Source organism: Lathyrus oleraceus, chromosome 1 (assembly GCF_024323335.1).
Source record: "Lathyrus oleraceus cultivar Zhongwan6 chromosome 1, CAAS_Psat_ZW6_1.0, whole genome shotgun sequence".
Classification (NCBI taxonomy): Eukaryota; Viridiplantae; Streptophyta; class Magnoliopsida; order Fabales; family Fabaceae; genus Lathyrus; species Lathyrus oleraceus.
Genome location: NC_066579.1, coordinates 79,387,173 through 79,402,632, shown reverse-complemented (window position 1 = coordinate 79,402,632; position 15,460 = coordinate 79,387,173). Strand labels below are relative to the sequence as shown.

General features: G+C 39.6%; 1 pseudogene; it reads left to right on the top strand.

The window, feature by feature from the left end:
• The first annotated feature begins 14,643 nt into the window (after window positions 1-14,643).
• Window positions 14,644-14,741, top strand: LOC127116310 (uncharacterized; annotated as a pseudogene).
• Window positions 14,742-15,460: the final 719 nt, after the last annotated feature.

The following is a 15,460-nucleotide window of genomic DNA, read 5'->3' as shown; positions in this document are numbered from 1 at the left end:
AACAATAATCCCGAAAGATGCGTAACGGAAGAACGGAAGTCAAGGACATCGTGCAAAGCGAGATAAGGAAAAAACGGGGGGCTGACACGACCCTGTCAACCTGTGCAGAGTGGAGATCAAGGAAGCAAGAAAACAGGGGGCTGACACGGGTGCCCGTGTCAGCAAAGGGGTGAAGGAAACAAGTTGACAGAGAGCCAACCGTGGTAGTTGATTTCTTAAGTTTTATCGCATTTTATAAATTCCTGCTTGTTTTATGTTGTATTAGTGGTTAATCTCTTTTTGTCGCATTTTCTGTGTTTCCGTGGTAGTTCTATTTGGTTTCCAGGTCTAACAATAATCCCGAAAGATGCGTAACGGAAGAACGGAAGTCAAGGACATCGTGCAAAGCGAGATAAGGAAAAAACGGGGGGCTGACACGACCCTGTCAGCCTGTGCAGAGTGGAGATCAAGGAAGCAAGAAAACAGGGGGCTGACACGGGTGCCCGTGTCAGCAAAGGGGTGAAGGAAACAAGTTGACAGAGAGCCAACACGGGCGCCCGTGTCACCTAACACGGCCCGTGTTGGCCAATTCGCCCCGTTTGCTGATTTTTATTGTTTTGGTCTCTTTGTAAGTCCGGAGGGCAGTCTTGGTATTTCACAATGTTTTTAGATGATTGGGAACTATTTAGTCTGCATTTTGGTAAAGAGAAAAGGGACTTTTAGGATCGTGCGAAGAAGAAACAGAAAAGAGAAGAAAGCTTACAAGGTGTTTGGAGAAAAGGAGATTTTCAAGATCGGAAGAGATTGAAGATCAACCTTCATCACCAAAGAATTATAATGTTTCTATTTTGTAATTTGTTTTCTTTGAATACTATGAGAAGCTAAACCCCCCAATGCTAGGGGGGTGTCCCTGAATTGCTACTATATGAACAATATTTCTATGTTTTTATGATCATCAGTGTTGTTCTTAATTCAGATTATTATACAAAGTTCTTAATGCTTAATTTTATCGGACAAAAGGAATTTTGATCTATGGTTAAGGTTTAGGTCGAACAAACCACCTTATCTCTTGTTGTATAATAATACTTCGGTATAATCGCTTAGGAATAAGGATCATACCGTAGTAGCCATTAATTCTTGTTCATTTGCGTATTTCTTAACGTCATTTTGAATAGCTAAGGGATTAGGATTGAAATTGACTGTTAATGGTTTTCGGCTAAGGAATTAGATAAAATAATTCTGGAGAATCGGATTTGAATGAGTACAATGTAGATATCGTATAATGTGGAAGTAGTGTAGTACAAAGCAATTCATACATCTTGCCCTAGCATGCTTTCTCATATCGTTTAATAATTTTTTATACGCTTTGTGTAATTTATTCTTGTTTTTATCATTTTGAAAACAATCAACAAACCCCCTTTGATCTTTTGTTCAATGGAATTATTGTAACGATTTGTACTTAATACGCAGTCCTCGAGGTCGATACTCGGGATAACTCCCATTTTATTACGACATTGGTGCAAATAGTACACTTGCTATTTTACCGATCAAGTTTTTGGCGCCGTTGCCGGGGACTGCCAAAGTATAAGTTGAATAATAATTCAATTGAAAATTTGTTTCTCTGCAACCAAAAATTTATTTCTCTGTACTATTGTTTCGTTTTATAATTTCTAATAATTGTCTAATCTTTGTATGCGAGGTAAGGCCTCAGTTGAATTTATTTTTGACGCAGAACCAGAAAGGTTATTGTGTGCAAGACGCCGAAAAGCTAGACTGGAACTATCAGAAGCAACCCCCATTATTTCTGAGTCTGTAAAAGAAGAAGTTGTTTCAGTTCATTCGGAAGACTCCGACACCGTATCTGAAACGATGGCTGAAGCTCCACCTCCTGCGGAAAGACTGTTGGATGACTATGGAGGTGCAAATGCTTCGACTGGAAGGTTAACAATAGTAAACCAACTGGTGAATGTTGATCATTTTCAGCTACACCCTTCGACGATTCGTCAACTCGAAAGGAGACCGTTCTCCGAAAAAATCAATGAAGATGCCAACAAGCATTTGCAAAGATTTTTGACCATGACGACATCGTTGAAAATTGAGAGACACTAAGAGGAAGCTAAAAAGTTGGTGATGTTTCCGTTTACCTTATCGGAAGATGCCGAAGAGTGGTTTTACTCTTTACCCGCGTGAAGCATTACAGCTTGGCAACAAATGGAGACAACATTTTTGAATGAGTACTTCCCTGCCTCTGTGTATATCCGTAGGAGATATAATATTGTTAATTTCAAACAGAATGGAGGAGAGTCACTCGGAGACGCTTACAAGAGGTTCAAGCGATTGTTGGTTGCATGTCCTACTCATAACATGGATGCAACTGCACAGATGCAAAATTTTGTGAATGGCCTTAGAATGAAGACTAAGCAACTCATACACGGCTGCCGGTGGCTCAACAAATTTTACAACAGCCACTGGAATATAGAAAATCATCGAAGCCATTGCATCAAATGAACATCTGGAGCTCTATGACCGCAGTGTAAGTCAACCTGAAGGTATCATTGATCTCAAGCTAGCAAATCAAGTTGTGAAGATGGAAGACCAAATAACAGCTGAAGTAGAGCGAAGAATCAAGAAAATGGCTCTTGACACTCAAACGGTGGCACAAGTTCAAACGGTTCAACCTATTCAAGCGGTTAGTTGTGGAATTTGTGGGGGGCTCACTTCGCGATGCATTGTGTGGCAACTGCACAATAGGTAGAAGAGATTAATTTTCTAAAGCAGAACAACCCTTACTCCAATACATATAATCCTGGATGGAAAATCATCCAAATTTCTCCTGGAAGGACCAGCAAGGAAATGTTTAGAAGCAAGCCCCCAATCAATATCAAAGCCAACCACAACAACAGTATCGACCACAACAACAACAACCATACCAGCAGCAGTTTCACCAACCCCAACAACAATTTCAACAACAGGTACCAAGGAAAGCAGATTGGGAAATTGCCATTGAAAAAATGGCGGCTCAAAGTTCCCAATTTCAAGAGGAGACTAGAAGTAATCAAAGAAATACTGGTGCTTCGATAAAAAATCTGGAAGTGAAAATGAGTCAGATTGCTCAATAACTCGCGGTTTCTCAAACACCGAGTGCATTACCGAGTGCTACAGTTACAAATCCACGAGAGCATAATAATGTGAGTGTTGTAACCACAAGGAGTGGTAAACCGAAATAAGTCCCTGAGGAAGATGACGACCAAGAAGACAAATTGCTTGAAGTTGAGTTGGAAATAAAAGAAAATGAGGTTGTGAGTGAAGAAGTGGTAGTGCCTAAACTGATGGTTAAAGAAAAAGTTAGTGAATCAAAGTCGGTTGTCAAACTCCCTTTCCCCACAAGAAATAAGAAGAAATAGCAACATGAGAAGAACTTCGAGAAATTCTTGGAGATGTTCAAAAAGCTTGAGATTAACATTCCATTCTTGAAGGCACTTGAACAAATTCCCTCTTATGCCAAATTTATGAAGGATATTATTTCAAAAAAGAGGAGCACCGACACTGACCCTATTGTACTAACCGAAACTTGTAGTGCAATCTTGCAGGGTATGAAGTTTCCGGTGAAGAAGAAAGATTGAGGCTCGGTAACTATCCCTTGCACTATTGGGGATAGATCTTTCAAAAAGGCCCTTATAGACTTGGGGGCAAGTGTGAGTCTCATGCCGTTATCCATTTACAAGAGGTTGGGGATTGGAAAAGTGCAAGATACCAGAATGACACTTCAATTTGCTGACCACTATGTGAAGAGACCTTATGGAGTAGTAGAAGATGTTCTTGTGAAGATTGATAAGTTTGTATTTCTGGTGGACTTTGTCATCTTAGAAATGTCGGAAGATGAAGAGATACCACTCATTCTTGGGAGACCATTTTTGGAGACAGGAAGATGTTTGATAGATATAGAAGATGGCACCATGACTCTAAAAGTTTACGATGAAGAGTTGAAAATTGATGTGCGAAACACCATGAGATACAAAGATGATGTGGCCATCAGTCAACACATAGAGGTGATTGATCAAGTGGTTCTGCAAGAAAATTATTTAGGTGAACCAAAATTACCCTTGGAGAGAGTTCTAAGTCTATCAATTTCTGAAGACACTCAAGAAGCTGATGAAAAGGAGAGGGAAGTGTTAACTATGATGGAAACACAACCACCCTTTAAAGGATCCCGATCACTCCAGTGGGAAAACTTGAGGCAACCTCAGTGTGAGGAAAAGAAAGATGAGACCAAGAAAGTAGCTGAGCTGAAACAACTGCCTGAAAATCTCAAGTATGTTTTTCTAGATTCTGAAAGGAGATGCCCGACTATTATAAGCTCTAATCTAGAAGTTTCCCAAGAAGACAAGCTCGTCAAGGTTCTGAAGAAGCACAAAAGTGCAATGGGATGGGCGATAGAAGACTTGAAGGGGGTTAGCCATACAGTATGTATGCATAAAATTCTCATGGAGGATGGTCACAAACCAGTGGTGCAACCCCAAAGAAGACTAAATCCCGCAATGAAGGAAGTGGTTAGGAAAGAGGTTGTTAAACTATTAGATGCAGGGTTAATTTATCCCATATCCGATAGCTCTTGGGTAAGTCCTGTTCATGTGGTTCTAAAGAAAGGAGGGACTACAGTGATAAAGAATGAGAAAAATGAGTTGCTCCCTACAAGGACAATCATAGGGTGGCATGTTTGCATCGATTACAGAAGGTTGAATTTGGCAACAAGAAAGGATCACTTTCCTTTACCATTTATCGATCAGATGTTGGAAAGGTTGGTTAGTCATGACTACTATTGTTTCCTTGATGGCTACTCTGGATATGATCAGATAGCGGTTGCACCAGAAGATCAAGAAAAGACAACCTTTACATGCCCCTATGGTATTTTTGCTTACAGAAGAATGTCATTTGGGTTATGTAATGCGCCAGCCACATTTCAAAGATGCATGACTTCCATTTTTGCTGACATGCTTGAAAAGCATATGGAGGTCTTCATGGATGACTTCTCGGTATTTGGTTTTTCTTTTGATAATTGTTTGACTAACCTCTCCCTTGTCTTAGAAAGATGCCAACAGACCAATTTGATTCTCAACTGGGAGAAGTTCCATTTCATGGTGCGAGAAGGCATAGTCTTGGGTCACAAAATTTCCCACAAGGGAATAGAAGTGGACAAAGCCAAGATCGAGGTAATATCAAAGTTTCCCCCTCCAATAAACGAAAAAGGTATAAGAAGTTTCTTAGGGCACGCAGGTTTCTACCGCAGGTTCATAAGAGACTTTTCTAAGATGGCCAAACCTTTAACTACCCTTTTGGTTAAGGACAAGGCTTTTATTTTTTATAAAGAGTGTGCCGTTGCATTTGAAACTATAAAAAATAAATTGGTGACGGCACCAATTGTCATTGCCCCAGATTGGTCTCTACCTTTTAAGATCATGTGTGATGCGAGTGACATTGTAATGGGAGCAGTTCTTGGGAAACGTAGGGATAAACTGTTGCATGTCATATATTATGCTAGTCATTTTTTGAACCCTGCACAGATGAACTATGTGACTACCGAGAAGGAGTTGCTAGCGGTGGTCTATGCCTTAGATAAATTCAGGCAATATCTGTTGGGTTCTAGAGTCATTGTTTATATTGACCATGCTGCTTTGAAGTATTTATTTGCTAAGCAGGACTCTAAGCCAAGACTATTGAGATGGATCTTACTCCTCCAAGAGTTTGATGTGGAAATTCGTGACAAAAGAGGGTGTGAAAATATTGTGGCCGATCACCTCTCTCAGATATCCCCTATAGAGAAGAATGAGGAAAAACGTCCAATAAAGGATGAGTTTGCTGACGAACACATCCTTGCTGTTATTGGAATGCCATGGTTCGCAGACTACGCGAACTATCTAGTAGGTGGGGTGATCCCTACTGAATTTGACTATAACAAAAAGAAAAAGTTTGTGCATGATTGCAGGTTTTACTTGTGGGATGACCCATTCCTGTACAAGAAAGGAGTAGACGGGTTGGTTAGAAGATGTGCCCCCGAAGAAGAACAGAGAGATGTCCTGAAAGCTTGCCATGACTCTGACTATGGTGGACACTTTAGTGGTGATAGAACCGCAGCCAAAGTCCTCCAGTCAGGCTTATACTGGCCTACACTTTTCAAAGATGCTCAGCAGTTAATCAAAGAGTTCGATAAGTGTCAAAGGATGGGAAATATCTCGAAAAGAAATCAGATGTCTCAGAACCCCATGTTGGAAGTTGAACTCTTCGATGTTTGGGGTATCGACTTTATGGGACCATTTCCACCTTCATTTGGAAAGAATTACATTTTGGTGGCGGTGGATAATGTACCCAAGTGGGTAGAAGCAGTTGCTTTACCAACGAATGATGCAAAAGTGGTAGTCAAGTTTCTAAAGGAAAACATATTTGTCAGGTTTGGAGTGCCAAGAGCTCTAATAAGTGATGAGGGAACTCATTTCTTAAATCACCTAATGGAGAAGCTACTCTTGAAGTATAATGTAAAGCATCGTATAGCCACTCTGTACCACCCACAAACAAGTGGTCAAGTTGAAGTGTCGAATAGGCAGCTGAAACAAATTCTGGAGAAGACAGTTAACTCATCTCACAAAGATTGGGCAAGTAAGCTTGATGATGCGCTTTGGGCATACCGACCTACTTTCAAGACACCGATTGGTATGTCTCCATATCAATTGGTATATGGTAAGGCATGTCACTTACCCTTAGAACTTGAACACAAGGCTTCGTGGGCTTCAAAATTCCTTAATTTGGATCTTTCGAAAGCGGGAGAGTCCCGAATCCTTCAACTCCATGAGTTAGAAGAATTTAGGAACCGAGCATATGAAAATGCCAAAATTTACAAAGATCAAACAAAAAAATGGCATGATAGAAGGATCCAAAGGAAGGAATTTTAGGAAGGACAAATGATGCTATTGTTTAATTCGAGGATGAAGTTGTTCTCGGGAAAACTAAGATCGAAATGGTCGGGACCGTTTATGGTACACAAAGTATATCCCCATGGAGCAATTGAAATAAAAAATCAATCCAATGGGGACATTTTTAAAGTGAATGGCCAAAGGTTAAAGCCTTACAATGTGGAGCAAGAAGTTGGTCAAATTGATGTTGTTCATCTTGTCTGATAAGATGAACAACCGTCGAGCCAGGCGACATTAAACGAAGCGCTACGTGGGAGGCAACCCATGCTTTTGTGTCTAATTATTTTCTTTGTTTTGTTGTGTGTTATTGACTTGTAGGTTTGGACAATGTTTTCTAGAGGAGCCAAAAGTTCGTGTGCAAAAAGTCTCTGAAAAAATCGGAAGCAGAAGCCCGGCACAAGCTTGGAACAACATTGAAAAGAAAAAGTACACCAGGGGCCTGACACGGGTGCCCGTGTCAGCTGACACGGCCCGTGTCAAGAAGCAGGGGGAGAAGGATGTTTTCCAGGGGTCTGACACAGGTGCCCGTGTCAGCCCCTGCTGAACCAGGTTGAAAGAGAAAGGACACGGCCCGTGTCAAGGAGAACCATAGCGCTGACACGGTCGCCCGGGTCATCTGACACGGCCATGTCAGCAAGCACGTTGGAAAATTTTCAATTTTTTTTACCGTTTGGCATTGGGCCCACCATCAAATTTCTCCCACTAACTCCATTTTATCACTCATTCACTCCTCATAAACCTTTTATCTTACCTATTCTCTCACCTTCATCTCTCTTTCTCTCAAAAACACCTAAAAACCTCCATTTTTCTTCACATAAAGCTTCATCCTTTTACCTCATAACTCCATCAAATCTCCAGCCACCTTCATAAAAGCTTCTCCATTTTCCATCCTCTACCTTCTTACGGTAATCTTTTTCCCTAATCTCTCTTTTCAATTTCAAGTTTTTTTTCTTTGTGTGCAGGTAAGAATATGTCTCATCGAGTAGACAGAAGCACAAACGTGGCGGAATCATCCCGGCCACGTCAAAGGGCAAGAAGGACTCCGAATGAGCACGATATTATGTTTGAAGACTTGGAGCACCAAAAAAGGTATACTGCTCATCTTAAGAGAAAATTGACACCCACTAGATACATATGTGAAAGCACTTTACAGGAATTGGGATTGCAGGCTGAAATTCACCGAATGTTCCACACCTTAGGTATGTTGGAATTCATGCAGTTAGAAGCGCCAACTTTTGCGCGTATCACTCTTGAACTTTTAAGTACCATTGAATTTAAGTTGAAAAATCGGTGGAGTGGATCTGAGAAAGAGTACTATGGTACTTTGCGCTTTCGTTTATTTAATACTAATATGGAATTGTTTGTGGATGAGTTGAGGAGTATCCTAAAACTCCCATTGTAGGCCCTGGAACGGTGCCCGATACTTTTGTTCCGGAGGAATTCTGGACCGCTATAACAGGTAATGCTAAATATATCTCCAAAGGGGAAAAAGCATCGGGTATCCATAACCCTTGTTTTAGGTACGCTCAGAAGGCTTTGGCGTACACCATGTTCGGTCGTGGTGATAGCACCGGTGTCGCCATCCAAAGGGAGTTTTTCTTTCAATACAGTATGGAAGCACAAACTCCTATCAATGTAGCAGCATTTGTAGTTAACTACCTAGGCAGAGTTGGTCACGCTACTTCAGGCGACATTTTGGTTGGCGGAATGATCACCCAGATTGACGACCATTTTGGGTTTGGTGTTGCGCTTGCTGAAGCTCCACAGGTGTCGGGTAAAAATAAATTGGATATGGCCGCGTTGATTCCACAAGGCATGATTGAGGTAAAACAAGATTACTATTCTCTTGTCTGCCAAAAAGCTCACATTCTTGCTTTACCCGCTTATGATTTCATTAGTATCACTAACAAAGCCAACTGGCTTTATGAGTGTCCCGACCTAGATGAGGGGGACGAAGATTTTCTTAATTCTTTTCCTACAGATGAGCATATGGAGGGTGCACCTAGCACTGAGGAGCAGTTTTACCAACAACCACAAGAACCAACCCAAACTTTAGGGTCCTACTCCATGCCACAAGACCAATGAGGTTGGATTCAAAACGAGACCGGTCACCTTCGCGCGGAGCAATCTAGGCAAGGTGAGGAGCTCACTAGGTTCGGAGTCGAACAATGCCGCCAAGGGACGGTTTTGGATGAAATGAATGCGATGATGTAACGCATGATGTTGCATTATCCGTATCCTCCCCCACCTCCTCAGTAAACATTGTGAGTACCCCTCTTATCTTGACAATGAACATTGCAGACAATGTTTGGTTCAAGTGTGGAGGAGTTTTTATTGTTTTGTATTTTATTTAAGTTGTGTTTGTTTGCTTTGTTACTTTGTTTTGTCTTTGTGTGTCTGTTTTATTTCCATAAGTTACAGATAAAAGTGGATTCTACTGGATAAATGATGGACTAGTGACCGGTGAGGGAAAGATGCAACCTCGGATTTGCTCCCGAGGCAACCTGGAAGTTGATACAGCTGAGAAAGAAAATGTTGGACGCAACTTGGTAACTCTAGACCGAAAGAGGGGAGGGTAAACCCAAGCTGAAAAAGAAGTTGTTTGTCATGAAGAGTGGATTGGAGCCTGCAAGCTTATCCAACATGGTGAGATTTCAACATAACCAAACACAAAAGAGCATATTCAGGTATGACTTTATCTCTCTAATTTTGCGTAAGTTCTACTGATACAGCACAATACAAAGACGCACACTGAGGCACGTTGTTTGTTTTTACCCTTTACCCTTTCTAGCCATCCGTAATGTTGTATTTATCCATTGTTAACCCCGTTGAGCCTGTGCCCCCTTGTTTGTAAAAACCGTCATGTTAACCATAAGCCAAACACTTCCTACCTTCGCTAGGCATGACTGTTGTAGTGTCAAATTCGTGCAAAAAGATAAGTTTGGGGTGGTGATCCTTAGAAAAAATTGAAAAAAGGCAAGTGCAACAAAAAGAAAAAAAAGAAGTGTGTAGAAACATCTACTTCTACCGAAAAAAAAAAGAGAAAAGAAATGAAAAATAGAAATGAGGCATAAGCACTTGCCTAAGTCAAAGACTCATGCGTTAATGTGATACTCAAAATAAAAATTAAGTGAAAAAGAGTCAAGTTGGACAAAACCCCATAAAATAATTTGTGCACAAAGAAAAGCAACAACATGAATGCCGAGTTTTAAACCTTTGTCATCCATTTTCTTGTCTATCCCCACCATACCTAAGCCCCGTTACAACCCGAAAGACCTCTAAAAGTGTGTGAATTTGGTTTGTGTAGTGAACGTAGAATCTATTCAAAAATTAAGAGTTGATATTGCATACCTTGATATCATGAGTGCTAAACACTTTAACCCCGAGAGATTTGGTGAGTGGTGTGAAGAAGTTTGCAGGTGAAGGAACACTCTGATATGATAATGCAGTGGATAGTTCGAATGGGTGAACCAGAAGCTTTATCGGGAAGGAGGTAGATAAGTTACGAATAGCATCAGCTGTATTATGGAAAGAAGAAAATCCATGGTTGACCTCTGTGTTGTCTCTTACATCACTTGAGGACAAGCAATGAAGATAAGTTTGCACTTAGTTTTCATCATCTATCCAGCATGAATCTTCAAGAATCGGTAACACTTTGTTCTTTCTTTTAGTTGATTTCTTAAGTTTTATCACATTTTATAAATTCCTGCTTGTTTTATGTTGTATTAGTGACTAATCTCTTTTTGTCGCATTTTATGCGTTTCCGTGGTAGTTCTATTTGGTTTCCAGGTCTAACAATAAGCCCGAAAGATGCGTAACGGAAGAACGGAAGTCAAGGACATCGTGCAAAGCGAGATAAGGAAAAAACAGGGGGCTGACACGGGTGCCCGTGTCAGCTGACACGGCCCATGTCAGCCTGTGCAGAGTGGAGATCAAGGAAGCAAGAAAACAAGGGGCTGACACGGCCCATGTCAGCAAAGGGGTGAAGGAAACAAGTTGACAGAGAGCCAACACGGGCGCCCGTGTTGGCCAATTCGCCCCGTTTGCTGATTTTTATTATTTTGGTCTCTTTGTAAGTCCGGAGGGCAGTCTTGGTATTTCACGATGTTTTTAGATGATTGGGAACTATTTAGTCTGCATTTTGGTAAAGAGAAAAGGGAGTTTTTGGATCATGCGAAGAAGAAACAGAAAAGAGAAGAAAGCTTACAAGGTATTTGGAGAAGAGGAGATTTTCAAGATCGGAAGAGATTGAAGATCAACCTTCATCACCAAAGAATTGTAATGTCTCTATTTTGTAATTTGTTTTCTTTGAATACTATGAGAAGCTAAACCCCCCCAATGCTAGGGGGTGTCCCTGAATTGCTACTGTATGAACAATATTTCTATGTTTTTATGATCATCAGCGTTGTTCTTAATTCAGATTATTATACAAAGTTCTTAATGCTTAATTTTATCGGACAAATGGAATTTTGATCTACTGTGAAGGTTTAAGTCGGACAAACCACCTTATCACTTGTTGTATAATAATACTTTGGTATAATCGCTTAGGAATAAGGATCATACCGTAGTAGTCATTAATTCTTGTTCATTTGCGTATTTCTTAACGTCATTTTGAATAGCTAAGGGATTAGGATTGAAATTAACTGTTAATGGTTTTCGACTAAGGAATTAGAGAAAACAATTTTGGAGAATCAACTTTGAATGAGTACAACGTAGATATCGTATAATGTGGAAGTAGTGTAGTACAAAGCAATTCATACATCTTGCCCTAGCATGCTTTCTCATATCGTTTAACAGCTTTTTATACGCTTTGTGTAATTTATTCTCATTTTTATCATTTTGAAAACAATCAACAAACCCCCTTTGATCTTTTGTTCAATGGAATTATTGTAACGATTTGTACTTAATACGCAGTCCTCGAGATCGATACTTGGGATAACTCCCATTTTATTACTAAATTGGTGCAAATAGTACACTTGCTATTTCACCGATCACGTTTCTAGCATGTCGAACTAGTGTTTAGTGTCTCAAGAAATAGGCCATTAGTGCTTACATTAAATAGAAGCAAGCATGATTGTCTGATTGATTGATGTTTGGAATTCATAATTGATAGCCAAGTTAATTAGGAGACATTTGGCATAGGAGTGGTGACTCTCCCCAAGTTGAGGGACTCACCTCCCGCTTAAAAGGTCACCTTCAGTTGACGAACTTCCTCTAAGCTAAGGGGCTCACCTTTTAATCGAAAGGGTCATGCCCAAAGACAATGGATTTGCCACCTATTAAAAGACTTGGCCCATACCATGAGACAAAGTCTAAAGAAGCCTTAAAACACTTTTCCCTTTTTACAAGCCCTTGTACTTTAGGGACTGTGTAGTGTTTTATTTGTGAGAGTCCCATACAGGGGTGATACTAGGGTCCCCACCTATTAAGGCACCTCCCATGATGTACCTTTATGGGGTACATGGTCTTGCCTTTAGGGAAGATGATATGGATAATACTAATATCATCCTATTATTCATATTGTAATGAGTTATACCATGGCCACTAGTCTTCTGAAGTCATGGGAGAGCGATTACCATTTTTTAGGGTTTGCTAAACCTTAGGCCTAAAGGCCTATATAAATAATATTCTCCTAAACAGGAGCGAGGGAGCACATATTTTCCCCAAGCCCAACGCTTATACATAGAGTCACTCACCTCACGTGAGTTGACCCTCTCATACCATCATAAACTCCATAAACACCATTGTACATGGCCTCTCGCCACCGTAAGCAAACTTTAATTATAATAAACCTACTAAGGCCCCTCAGTATCCTTTTCCTATTGTAGGGATACCACACACATCTTTACTTCTTTACTAGTACACAAACCATTACCCATACTCTTTACCATTTTCTTTCTTTCTTTTGTGAGAGGGTTCATATTTGAGGTCTGATGGTAGAGGCTTCTTTTTCAATTTTTGTGTTTCCCTGTGTGCTAGCACTTTAGATTAGAGGGAAGTTTTTCTATCTGACGGTTTTCCATTGGCCTTAGATTCCCTATTTTCATATTCCTACTTTGTGAATTTGTCTTTTTTGACATCTTGATCGGTTATGTTAAGATTGAAAAATAATCTTTAAAGGAATAATTTTTCATTAATTTGGATAGAACAAACTCAATATTCTCATCCCCTACTTCAAAAATGAGTTTTCCTTGTTTTACATTTATTATAGCACCAGTTGTGGCAAGGAAAGGTCTACCAAAAATAATAGGGATCTGAGAATATTACTTCATTTTCATGATCACAAAATCAATGGGTACTTCATTTCCATCCTCAAGCATTCCAATTGGATACTTAATTGACCTATATGCCAGTTGTAGATGAATATTGATGGACTTCATATCACCAAGGTCGTGTTTTTGACAAACAAATAAGGGCGTCATGCTAACACTTCCCCTCTAAATCACATAATACCCTTTTAAACCTCATTGTCTCGATAACACATGGAATTTAAAAACTCCCTAGATCCTTAAGCTTGGGCGGTTATTTGTTTTGAATTAAAGTGTTGTTATTAGTAGTTAGCATTACACTCTCATGATCTTCTAGTTTCCGCTTGTTAGAGAGGATTTATTTCATAAACTTTGTATTGGAAGGCATCTGAGATAGAGCCTCTATGAAAGGAATACTGATGTGGAGATTTTTCAACAACTACACAAACTTATTAAATTGAGCTTCTACTTTTCCCTTTACAAACCTTTGCAGAAATGAGATAAAGGTTTATAAGGATGCAGAGCTTCCTCGTTAAAAACATCCTTCTTAGGTGGTATTGTTTTGCTCTCTTTTACTTCCTCATTTTCTCATCAGAATCTTCCACTTGCTTACCGCTTCTAGTTGTTACAACATTCATTTATCCTTTTGGATTAGGCTCGGGTTGTCCTAGCAAGATTCTGGACAGGACACATGGTGATGTTTGTTGCTGTGCAACATGAGAGATTTTAGTCTCCATCATTTTGTTGTGGGTAGCTATAGAGTCTACTTTGTATGCTAGCTTTGTCATAACTTCACTCATTTGCAAATTTTGGTTTGTGAATTCATCATTCTGCTTGGTCTGACATATGATAAAAACTTTCATAATTAATTCCTGACTAGACTTCATAGTGGTGTTATCATCCATATGTCCTTTGAAACCAGAAGGCTAGGATTCACTACAAACAAGGGAGAGTTACGTTTATAAGAAAAGTTGGGATGATCTCTCCACCTATGTTTGTAGGTATTATAGTATAGGTTTACTAGCTGATTATTATTAGCATAGTTAACATTGTCTTGGCGAGTTCCTTTGGCGAGGATCATCTGGAAATTAGTAGTAGAGTATCAATTAACTCTGCAAGTTTCATAGAAAAGGACATTAGGAGTAGCATAGGTTGTAGGGGTGATGCTTAGATTTTCAATATTTTGGTACAAGGCATCTATCTACCTCAACACTCATATGGTCAAAAGCACTGACTTTGTAAATTCCACTCTTTTGAGGAGCCTTTTTAGTGAGAGCATGGTCACTTCCCCCAGAATGATGGCTCGTCACCATGTTCTTGATAAGGGCATAAGCTACATCCTTATGGATATTCATAAGGGCCCTTCCTGCCGCAGCGTCAAGGGCCATCCTTGTAGAATAAAGGAGATCGTTGTAAAAGGTATGAACAATAAGAAATTTTTAAATCCCGTGAAAGAGGCATAACCTCAACAATTCCTTGAATCACTCCTAAGCCTCAAAGAGAGATTCACCATCTTCTTGCTTAAAATTCAAAATTTGGCTCCTACTTTGTGTCGTTTTGCTCTGCGAGAAATAACACTTATGGAATGTAGTTTTTAGCTCGACTCGTTTCATTATGGAATTTTTTGGTATGGACTGTAGCCATGCTCTGGCTCTATACTTAAGGGAAAAAATTTAATCTAATAGGGGAGGGTTTTATATTATTTATTTTTATCCTTTCGAAAATTTTGTTAAAGATTGACAAGTTAAGGTTGAGGTTTTCGGTAGGTAGTCCAATAAACTGATTTTGTTGCACCATATCTTCGGGGAAAGGCTTAATTTTGAAATTATTAGGCCCTAAAGTAGGATGGACTATACATTGGTGGAAACAACATAGTCCTTAAGTGGTTTGTTATCGCCAACCATAGCTTGTTATTGTCTAAGTAATAAGCATCTCTCATGTAAGAAACTCTCAATTTATTTTATTGATTCGACAAGATTTCTTGCTGCGGTAATTTCGCATACAATCAAAATAAAAAGGATATTAGAAAATTTACACAAAACCATAAAATTTCTTTAGTCTAGACAACGATGAAACAGAATAACAATAGTAGAAAATGTTGGTCCCCAACTACAACGCCAAAAACTTGACACACTGCAAGTATACGACAATACCGAAGTAATATAAAAGATTATCGTTCCACAAAAACCAATTTTATAAGTATTAAACTCAATCTAATCTAAGTTTATCTAAAGCGATCAGAACTTATTTTGCGATTTAATTTTTGGT